The sequence below is a fragment of the Capsicum annuum genome, chromosome 12 (assembly GCF_002878395.1).
Source record: "Capsicum annuum cultivar UCD-10X-F1 chromosome 12, UCD10Xv1.1, whole genome shotgun sequence".
NCBI lineage: Eukaryota > Viridiplantae > Streptophyta > Magnoliopsida > Solanales > Solanaceae > Capsicum > Capsicum annuum.
In genome coordinates, this window is record NC_061122.1 from 150,576,108 (window position 1) to 150,586,162 (window position 10,055).

At 36.3% G+C, this 10,055-nt stretch overlaps 1 non-coding gene across 1 annotated transcript; it reads right to left on the minus strand.

Annotated features, from left to right (window-relative positions):
• Positions 1 to 4,739: 4,739 nt before the first annotated feature.
• LOC124889917 lies at positions 4,740 to 4,845 on the minus strand. Its single transcript, XR_007048829.1, has one exon. It is a non-coding gene; the product is annotated as a small nucleolar RNA R71 (small nucleolar RNA).
• Positions 4,846 to 10,055: the final 5,210 nt, after the last annotated feature.

Sequence of the window (10,055 nt, forward strand, 5' to 3'; positions counted from 1 at the left end):
GGCCTATAGAAGATCCTAAAACCCCATGATAGACTTCTTTCCTCCTGAGTGGAAAGTGACAATGAGGCGCCAACCGAGTGGTCTAGTCCTGAGGATGTCGATGATGATGCAGAGTTTGCAGACGAGAGCAGTTATTGATGCAGTTTTAGGGAGCACCCATATCTCTTATTATGATTTATTATTTATGAAGTAAGGACATTGCTAGCTACTTAGTTGGGGGTGTCTGTATATGTATTCATATGATTTTGGCCTATATTATTGATAATTTAGGATGTTATGTTCTTTTGGGTTGTTATATTCAGGAACTTTAACGGTGCCGACATTTGCATGGATTAGTTGTTTTGTTTCGTTGTTAAATATTTATGTTATATTTATTTTATTTGTGATGATATTCGACAAGCATTTCCCTATGATAGATTGAGTGTCAATATTCTAAAGAGAAAAACATCGTGATTTGGTTTTGAGCTGTGGATGTAGGGAAAGTCTGAGTACCCATAGTATCGAGGTCATAAATGCAAGGACAATCTGAGTACCTGTGGTATTTTGGGATTTGGGATTACACTTGTACCTATAGCAAAGTCTAAGTAACCATATGGTTTTCTTGTGTAAAAGACAAAATATGAGATGAAGGCTTATGTTGTTACCATAGTTAGCAAATTAAGCATGGTGCTAATGCAAAGCAAACATCCCCCTTCGTGCAAAAAGTTTTATTTTTTAAAATAGATGGCACGGATACGAGCGACTTTCTATCGGCACTTTCTTCTCTTTTTGTGACTCCAAAATTTTTGACTTGTAAAACTGGCAGATACTCCATTTTTGTCTCTAGTGGAAGGGGAAATTATGCCTCCTTAGCGAAATTGCATGCCATGTGTGGTGATTTTATTTGTCCAAATATCATGTGTACTTGTACCATCTCAAACTTGATCCATTAATCTCTTAAGGCTAATTTTGATTTTACTTGATTGGGGAGATAATCTTAGGCCATCTTTATGACATTGAAAGTCCACTTTAGCTTAAAAAGCCTACCCTTGCATAGTTGTTATCCCCAGTCAAACACTTTGAGCCTTTGGAATTTTCTTGGCAAACACATTTCAAGCCGTGTGCCTTTCAATTTTTATCCCTCTTTTGAATCCTATCCTCCCTGAACTTAAAATTTCAACTTAAGGATAAAAGCCTAAGTTTGGGGTAGTGATAATTGAAAGAGGTAACTTTGGGCCATGAAGTTGTAAGTGAGTGCCTAAGAGCTTAGGTATTAAGAACAAATGAATAATAAAAAAGAAAAGGATCCAACAAAGGAAAGAGAAGCACAAAGAGTGCAAGAAGAAAAAATGAAAATAAAATGGGTGAACCAAGGAAATAAAAAGTAGGCACATGTGTAAAGAGTAAAAACAAAAGAAGTGACCCATGATCAAAAGTTGGATGGAATAGTGTGATGTAGATGTTCAAGGAGGGTATAACCATGTTGTTCCTAAAGGATATCCTACCCTACCCCAAACCTACGTTATAAGCTCAAAAAGCCTTTTGTGATTTTCAACCAAGTATTTTCATTATAGTGGCGATTGAAAATAGGGGAAAGCCTATGGTATGGTATTGTTAGCATCAAGCGTTCGAGAGAGAGAGAGAGAGAGAGTGTGTGTGTTTTACACTTAAATTCCTTGTTGCCTAATTAATGACTTGGTGTGTGGAATTTTCTTTCTTATGAGGAGGCATGTAAATAAGTCGAGGTGGATTATTTGGTCATCTTTCATAAAATGAGTCAAAAAGGAGTATAATGTAGTTGAGGTCAAAGGTTAGTCATTTCTAGAATATTAGTGACTGTTGCATGGTTTCTCTTTAAAGTCTCTTGAATCCTTTAAAAGTCACATTTTATGTTGAGAGGTGTCGTGAAAATAGTTTTTCCCAAATTTGAAGAGCTAAATTGTGGTATTAACTATGCTTGAAGTCATTATGATCATTGTGCCATTCAATTTGGGCATAAATATACATAGTCTTATTGTAAGAAGTAGTGTATCTTGAGGACAAGCAAAGATTTAAGTTGGAAGTGTTGATGAGTGGTGAATTTACTACTCATTTACACTTATCATTGATGAACACTATAATAATTTGAAGGCATAAATAAGAACATTGTGATTAAATACACTAATTTCCATATTTTTTTCGCATATAGGTGATGAGATAGAAGGAAGTAGAATTGAGCTGAAAAGGAACAAGGAGGAGAAGAAAAGTGCATAGCTGAAGAACTATGTACAGAATGAGGCTTAGTTACCACGATTGCGGTCAGACGGAAGTGATTGTGGCTAGTCAAGATGGTTATCCACCGCGATCACATGGATCTAACTACGATTATGGCAACTATGATCGCTGCCAACATGGTGTGATCACGGCAATGCAAGATTATGCCCAGGGGTAGTTTTGTAATTTTTAGTAACCAACCCCAAATCCCTTATAGGCCTAAAAGTCTTTCCATTTTGGGCATTCTAGAGATTGTAATATTTTGAATTCGAAGTTGAAACCCTAGATTAGGGAAGAATTGTAATTTGATTTGGAGACTTTGAATCTAGTAATTTCTTGAAGAATGGATGATTTGCACAACCTTTATGGTATATTTTTCTCTCCTTTCATCATGAGTAGCTAAATTTTATTGTCTTGAGATTATGTTGAACTAAGGTGTAATTAGTTTAGGGTTGTCATGTATTTGTGTATATGCTAGTTGGTTGATGGTGAGCTCTAATATTGTTTGATTAAATTGGTTAGGATTTATGGGTGAAAGCCCTAAATACTCAAAATGGGTTTGTGGGTGAAAACCCCAAACTCCTTAAAGCTGAAACCTTTCTTGAAATAAGTGTTTGGGTGAACTTTTGGAACCCACATCATCCTTGAAAGAGGGATGTGGGAACCAAAGCAGTAGTAGACAATTAATGGTTTTAGTTTTCTATTTCTCACTTAGACATAAGAGTGAATATAAAGTTAACTATATCTTGGGTATTTTCCTAGAAATAGGGATACCCAATTGAGGTACTAGGTGAATATAATTAACATACTTGTTAGGTATCTAAAAGGTTCAATAAGTGTAATTCTTGAGTTTTTTTTGACAAGCTAGCCTCAAGGACCCTAGACCTAGCCTACCTTACTGTTAACAACCAACATGTACACCAAATCTACACATACCCATACCCAATTTTCCCTTAGGTTGACATAATCCCAAGATTCTCTTTATATCAAAGTTAAATTACAATTTTTGTGTAGTTTGTGGAATTTACTACTGACACACACACTCTCCCAAAACCAAAACCCCTCTATTTTAAATCATGCTTTTTACTTTATTTGCACTTCTGGTATTTTCTTAGTAAGTGTTAAGACCCATAAGACTAGAGTTCTACTTTTCACTCCTTGTGGATTCGACTTTAACAAAAGTTAAGATATTGACAACAAATGCCCTCTATCAAATTGCGTGGTGTAGGTGAGCATTATCAGGTGTTGATTGTTAGTCTTAATTATCAGTTCTTGATGATGGGTTTCGCTACTACTCTTTTCTTTAATTATAATTGTGGGTGAAAACCCTAATTTTACTTGGATGCCACATTATTCTTGAAATAAAGATGTGGGTGATGAGTAGTGGTGAACAACTATTTGATACTAGTTATTTCTATAGCATTTTCTTAGAAATAAGGATGATATATGCATAGATAGATTGATTGACATTATCCCATAAATAGGGATGTTATGTTGAGGTCTTGGATTGGTGAAATTAGCATACTCATGAGATATTCAAAAGAATATATGAGTGATGTTTGGAGTGTTGTTGAAAGACACACTAAGAGTTATATTATAGATTACCCACATCTTTGACTAAGAAATGGACTAACTCTCTATCGTCCATGTATGTATGAACCCCTAGGATAAGTATAACCCCAAGACACTTATCTTATTGAATTGTAATCAACAATTGTTGCTCTCATTTACTCTTACAAGATAATTTTGTTCAAACACATATTAAATTATACCCCTAAATTTAATTTATAAGTTTTTCCCTAAGTGTTCATTGTGGGTCAACGCTTAGTGACTTTCAACATACATAGGATTCAAAGACTAAATTACACTCCTAATGGATTTGACCCCAACCTAAGTTGGGTTATTATATTAACAATAATTTCCTTTCTCCAAAATAATGGAGCAAATTGAGCATTATAAAAAATGGTGTTGTTACCACAGAGTGAATATTAGTTTTTGCTTGTATGATGTTGATAGTAACTTGGGGTTACCTGTAATATTTGTCATTTACATGGTTTGTTGTTTTTTCTTTAATAGGTGAGTTTAATATGTCCACGGCATAATGAGTGAACATGGAAGCAATGCCAGGACCTTTGATGGTCCCTTTGATAATGAGGACCACCTCTATGATGTGGGGCATTCTAGTTCCATCCACATCCCACCGAATGAAGGATATAGGGTATTCCACATCATGAGTATAATGCTCCACATGCTATAAATTAAAGTTCTCTTTGGGGGTCAAACTTTTGAAGACCTAAATCTATATTTGAAGAACTTTATTAAGGTGTGTACCCTATTTGACATTGTTGATATCACATAAGAGTCCATACGGTTATGCCTCTTTTCGTTCTCTCTAATGGGTAAGGAAGTGTTGTGGTTGAGGTTTCTACCCACAGGGTCTATTACATCATGGGTAGAACTTACTGATGCTTTCTTAGATCAATAATTCCCACCATCAAAGATGTTACAATTGCGAGACAAAATCACAAATTTTTGTTAGCTCAATGGAGAGCCCTTCTATGAAGTTTGGGAGAGATTTAATGAAAATCTTGTGCAATGTCCTAACCACAAAGTACCAGAGGAGATGCTCCTCAAAATATTCTATAGGGCATTGGAACAACTAAATAAGACCATGGTAGATAACGCGGCCGGTGGATCATTTGTGAAGTTTTTATATGATATGGCTTTGGATTTTCTTGAACAAATCACAAAGTAAAATAAGGGGTGGAACACCCAAGATACCAAAGTAGCCACGAGTTCTCCCACCGACTTGATTCTGAACAAAGAGCAAAGAAAGAAAGAAGAAGAGAGGGAGGAAAATATGGTCAAAATAATGACATTATTTGACCTTCTTACAAAACATGTGATGGGTACAACCGCAAAATCGGTCAATATTGTGGTATCTAAAGGTTATTATGAGGATGAGGGAAAGGCCCTTGATGAATAAATTATATACTTGGCCAACTATCTAGGGGTTTTTTGCCCAGCCTATCAAAGGCAAAGTGGAAACCAAGGTTGGAACAATCGTAATTGAGAAAGGGAATGGCGTGATAGAGATAGAGATCATGATTGGAGAGATGAGGAAAGGGATTATGATAGATATGTGCCCCCCATTACTTTGTGAAGAGTAACGAGTCAAATCTTGTGTATCCCAAAAAGTTCAAAACTGAGGATCTACTTTCTAGAATCTTGATGAGAGTGGAAGGGATGAACAAAATAGTTCGAGAACTAAAAGGGGACTTTTCTCAAATCAACCAAATGGTTATATCACACCCGGCCTCAATCAAATAGTTGGATACCCAAATTGTCCAAATCTCAACTGCATTTAATTCCAGGCCTATAGGTGGCCTCTCAATTAATATGGTGGTAAATCCTTAAAACGATGATCATGTCTTAGCAGTTGTCATCCAAATTGGTAAAGAACTTGGTGCAAATAAGGTTTAGGTCAAAGAAAAGTCTCTTTATGATCAATAGAACACAAAGTGGAAGCATATTGGTGAGTCAAAAAATAAGACTCCAAAGTCGTAAAAAGGATTATGAAGAACCAAAATAATTGAAGAGATGGTTGATGAGGAAGGAGCTCCGAAAGTTATTAATAGTGATGAACAAAAGAGAAATAAACTGTAATGTGACCAATTGTATCTAATACAAACCCCTCCTCCATTCCCACAAAGATTGAAGAAAAAAGAGAAGAATGTCAAACTTACAAAGTTCATCACTAAGCTTAGCAATCTTTCAATCAATATCCCATTGCTAGAAGTTATTCTAAAATTATTGAGATATGCTAAGATAATGAAGACATTGATGTCCAAGAAGTTCCTTGTACATGGTAAGAACATTGAAGTTACCCATAGTTGTAGCGCTATTATGATGAGTGCTATGGCAGAAAAAAAGACGTCCTAGGGGCATTCACAATCCCTTGTACCATTGGGATACACAAATTTAAGAAAGCATTGTGTGACCTTGGTGCAAGCATAAATTTGATGTCATATGCGATATATTAAAGAGTTGGTTTGGGAACCCTTGATCCCACAATAATAAGGCTCTTGGTGGCAGATCTCTCTATTAAGAGACCGATTAGAGTTTTGTTTGATGTTTTGGTGAGGGTCGATTTCTTCATTCTTTTGTAAGACTTTGTTGTAATTGATTGTGAAATTGACCAAGAGATACCTATTACTCTTTGAAGACCCATCCTATCAATCAAAAGAGTAATTGTTGATATAGAACAAGGGGTGATGAAAGTTTGAGTGCAATATGATAAAGTATCCTTTTGGATATGTAAGATTGAGAAACAACCAATAGAACTACAAGTGGTGTTAATTATTGATGTAGCAGACATAGAGATGGGTGTTGGATCACTCAAGGATCCAACTTTAAGATTGAAAAACATCATGCCGCGATGTTAAATTAGGCATTAGATGAGAGGAAACCCATCATGCTACGAAAGTGGCTCATAGAGTTTAATTATTAATTTTTAGATTAGATTTTGTTTTTTATATTAATCCATGAAAATGAGGTTCCCAAAAAGGGTGTATTTGAATGACTTTAGGTTAAGGGAAAATATGGTAAAATTGAGTTGTGGATTGAGAAATTAAAAATAGAGGAATAAAACTGCTGTCAGTAATTAGGATCGCGATTCCACAGGGTTTGTGATCGCGATAGCATAGGATTTACGATCGTGATCCTTCATTCACAATCATGATCAAGGTATCTTTACACATGAAAATTCGCCAAGATCCCCACCACATTATCTCTTCAATTATTTTAAAATTATACTAAATTTTGCCTATGTTGATAGCATTGAATTGTCCATTACATCCTCCCCTACATTCCCTAACCCGGTATACGCTTCAAATTTATTTTTATGCTCGTGTATAGGCCTTAGAACTCATGTTTTATGAATGGCCTAAATTTCTAATTCAAATTCCAAATTCTTATTTTGATTGTGATTGTTTGATGTGATTAGCTGCTTTTATAGATGTGTACATTGATGGGGAAGTCTTGAGTACCCTAATTTGTTCAAAATTAATAGGAATAGCGTGTACATACCTAGTGTTAGATAAAATGCCTGAATGAATCCCTTACTAGTTTTTCCCAATTTATAAGGGCATGATTGAGTATCTAGGGACTGTGTTTCTTATTCTTAATAAGATTTTTTGATTTGGAACACAATTTTGCATTAAAATTAGAAGTTGTGGGTTTTGAGCAATTTGGTCCAATATGCCTCAGATATCGCGATCACAGTCACTAGAGGGCAATTGTGTTACCACTATCGCGATCCTATTCTTGCGATAGTGATAGCTGAGAGCATGTTCTGACCAATCTCAAGAATTGCGATCGCGGTCCAAGCATACCACAATTGCAATAACTTATACAAGTCTGACAGGCTGGTCTAAATCTCAAACCTTACATTTTAAGCCTGTCCATGTCCTATAAGTCTTTCCCTCAGCTCAATCAAGTTAAATAGCATGTTTTCATTATATTGACCTTATGGGCTAATGCTCTGTGTATGAATCCAAGGTACCCAATGGCAGGTTATAATACCAATTGCGTTATGGCCCCTAATGCGAGACTATATATTATAAGGATCTTATGAGGAAGAAGTTGCTGCTTGAGAGGGGGATTGAGTTAGATAATGTACCCAAAAATCTCCCGTCTTTCCATAGGAGATAGTGTCCAAGAGATGGATATGCTTTGCCTCAGAACCATGCTGGAAAAATGAGCATTGTGTGAGGGAATTCTATGCAAATCTCAGCATAGTAAATATCTCTAACCCAGTGGTACGAATTAGGGGAAAAGAGGTACATTTTAGGGATGAGCAGATAATGGAGTTTATGGGTTCCAAAATGTAGATATGAGAGAATATGAGGCCAAGGATTATGCCCTTGGGAGCTAGTTAGTTGAGCATCTGTGCCAGGTGAGGGAGGTCCCATGGGCCGCCATAAAAAATTGAATACTAATGAGTTACTTCACAACTGAAGCAAGAATCTGGTTGACCATTATTAGCAGCAGGGTCTCTCCCATCACCAACCTGACAAATGTCCCAACTATGAGTGCTCATATGGTGGTCTGCCTCTTGGATAACATTCATTTGAATGTTGGCTGGTTTTTTGTCATGGAGACTTGACATTACAGAAACAAAGGATATCCCATGATTATATTCCTGTCATTAATCATAGAGTTGAGTAAGAGAGCTGAGGTTGAGGAGTAACCAGAGGATAGTTGAATCTCTCTCTTACGAGTTCCTTTTATCCACTTAAGATCTAAGGAGAGAGAGCCTTTGGAAAGAAAAAAAATAGAAAGGTTGACTTGGGAGCATAATAGGGGATGATGTAGATTCATGAAGTCCATCTACAACAGGGCCATTTGATGAGATCTTAGTTGAGATAAGAACAATCAGGGATCTTGTGTCCAAGCTACCTCAGGGGCCAGGAGAGCCTTCGACCACCCGTTATTCCTACTTTGCTCAGTCCAACTACAAAAAGTATCTTGAGAACCAGAAGAAGTAGAGGAATACTATTTCCAAACTCGAGCGGACCTACTCCTTAATGGCATAATTTAATTAGTCGTTATAGGAGTCGCATGATAAGATACAAAAGAGGAAGAAAACTAGGAATAAATTCTTCACGAAGATATGGAAGGGGGTGAATTACCTTTAGATGGTCCTAAAACCCCAAGAGAGACTTTCTTCTCCCCGGGACGATTGTGATGATGAGGTCCTAGCTATATGGTCATACTCAGATGATGCTAGGGATGATAATGAAATCGAGAGCAACGACAGTTCTAGATGCGGCTATAGGGAGCACCTTTTACTCTTTCTATGCTTTCATGATTATGCAGTGAGGTCACTGCAAGATTTTAGTTAGGGGTGCCTGTGTTTTTATTAATTGCATTTGTATTAATTTTATTTGATGCTTTGGTATGTACTCTTTGGATATTTTCTTGGATGCTTTGACTTTTCAATGATTTTATTTTTATTTAGGGTTATAATAATTGGGCACCTCGAGGGGGCCTATATTTGTTGGATTGGTCATTTGCTTTTACTTTTAGATTTATTTTTATTCTTATCTTGTTTTATAATGATGTTGGACGATCCTTTACCTATGATGTCGGATGAGCCTTTCCCTATGATAGATGCAAGGGAAGTCTAAGTACCCATGGCATTATATATTTGAGATCGCCCTCATGTCTATGGTGAATTTTGAGTAACCATATGGTTTTCCCTTATGAGAGCCAAAATATGAGACTATAGCTTGGTTTGGTGCCATCAATAACCAATCTTACATGGTGTAAATATGAAGCGAGAACCTCCCTTAGTCCAAAATTTTTTATGAAAACAAAGGTATAGATGTGAACATTCTTGTAATAATACTTTACCTCTTTTTGTGACTCCAAAACCTTTAGTTTGTAGTGTATGGTAAATACCTCATTTTGTCACTAGTAGAAAAGGTAATTGAGCCTCCTTGAAAAGTTTGCATGTCATGTGCGGTGAGTTAGTTTTTTAACTCTCATTCTTTCTTGTATCATTTAGAATTTGCCATGTTAGTCTCTAAAAGATAAATCATGACTATGCTTGGTTGGTGAAATGATCTTAGGCCTTTTTTGTGTACATGTAAACCCACCTTAGCCTAAAAATCCTACCTGTACATAGATTGTGTCTTTAGTCACCCACTTTGTGCCTTTGAACCTTTCTTTGGCAATCACATTACAAGCCATGAGCCATTTGAATTTTACATCTCTTTTGAACCCTACCCTCCTTGAAATTAAAAGTGCAACTTGAGGCC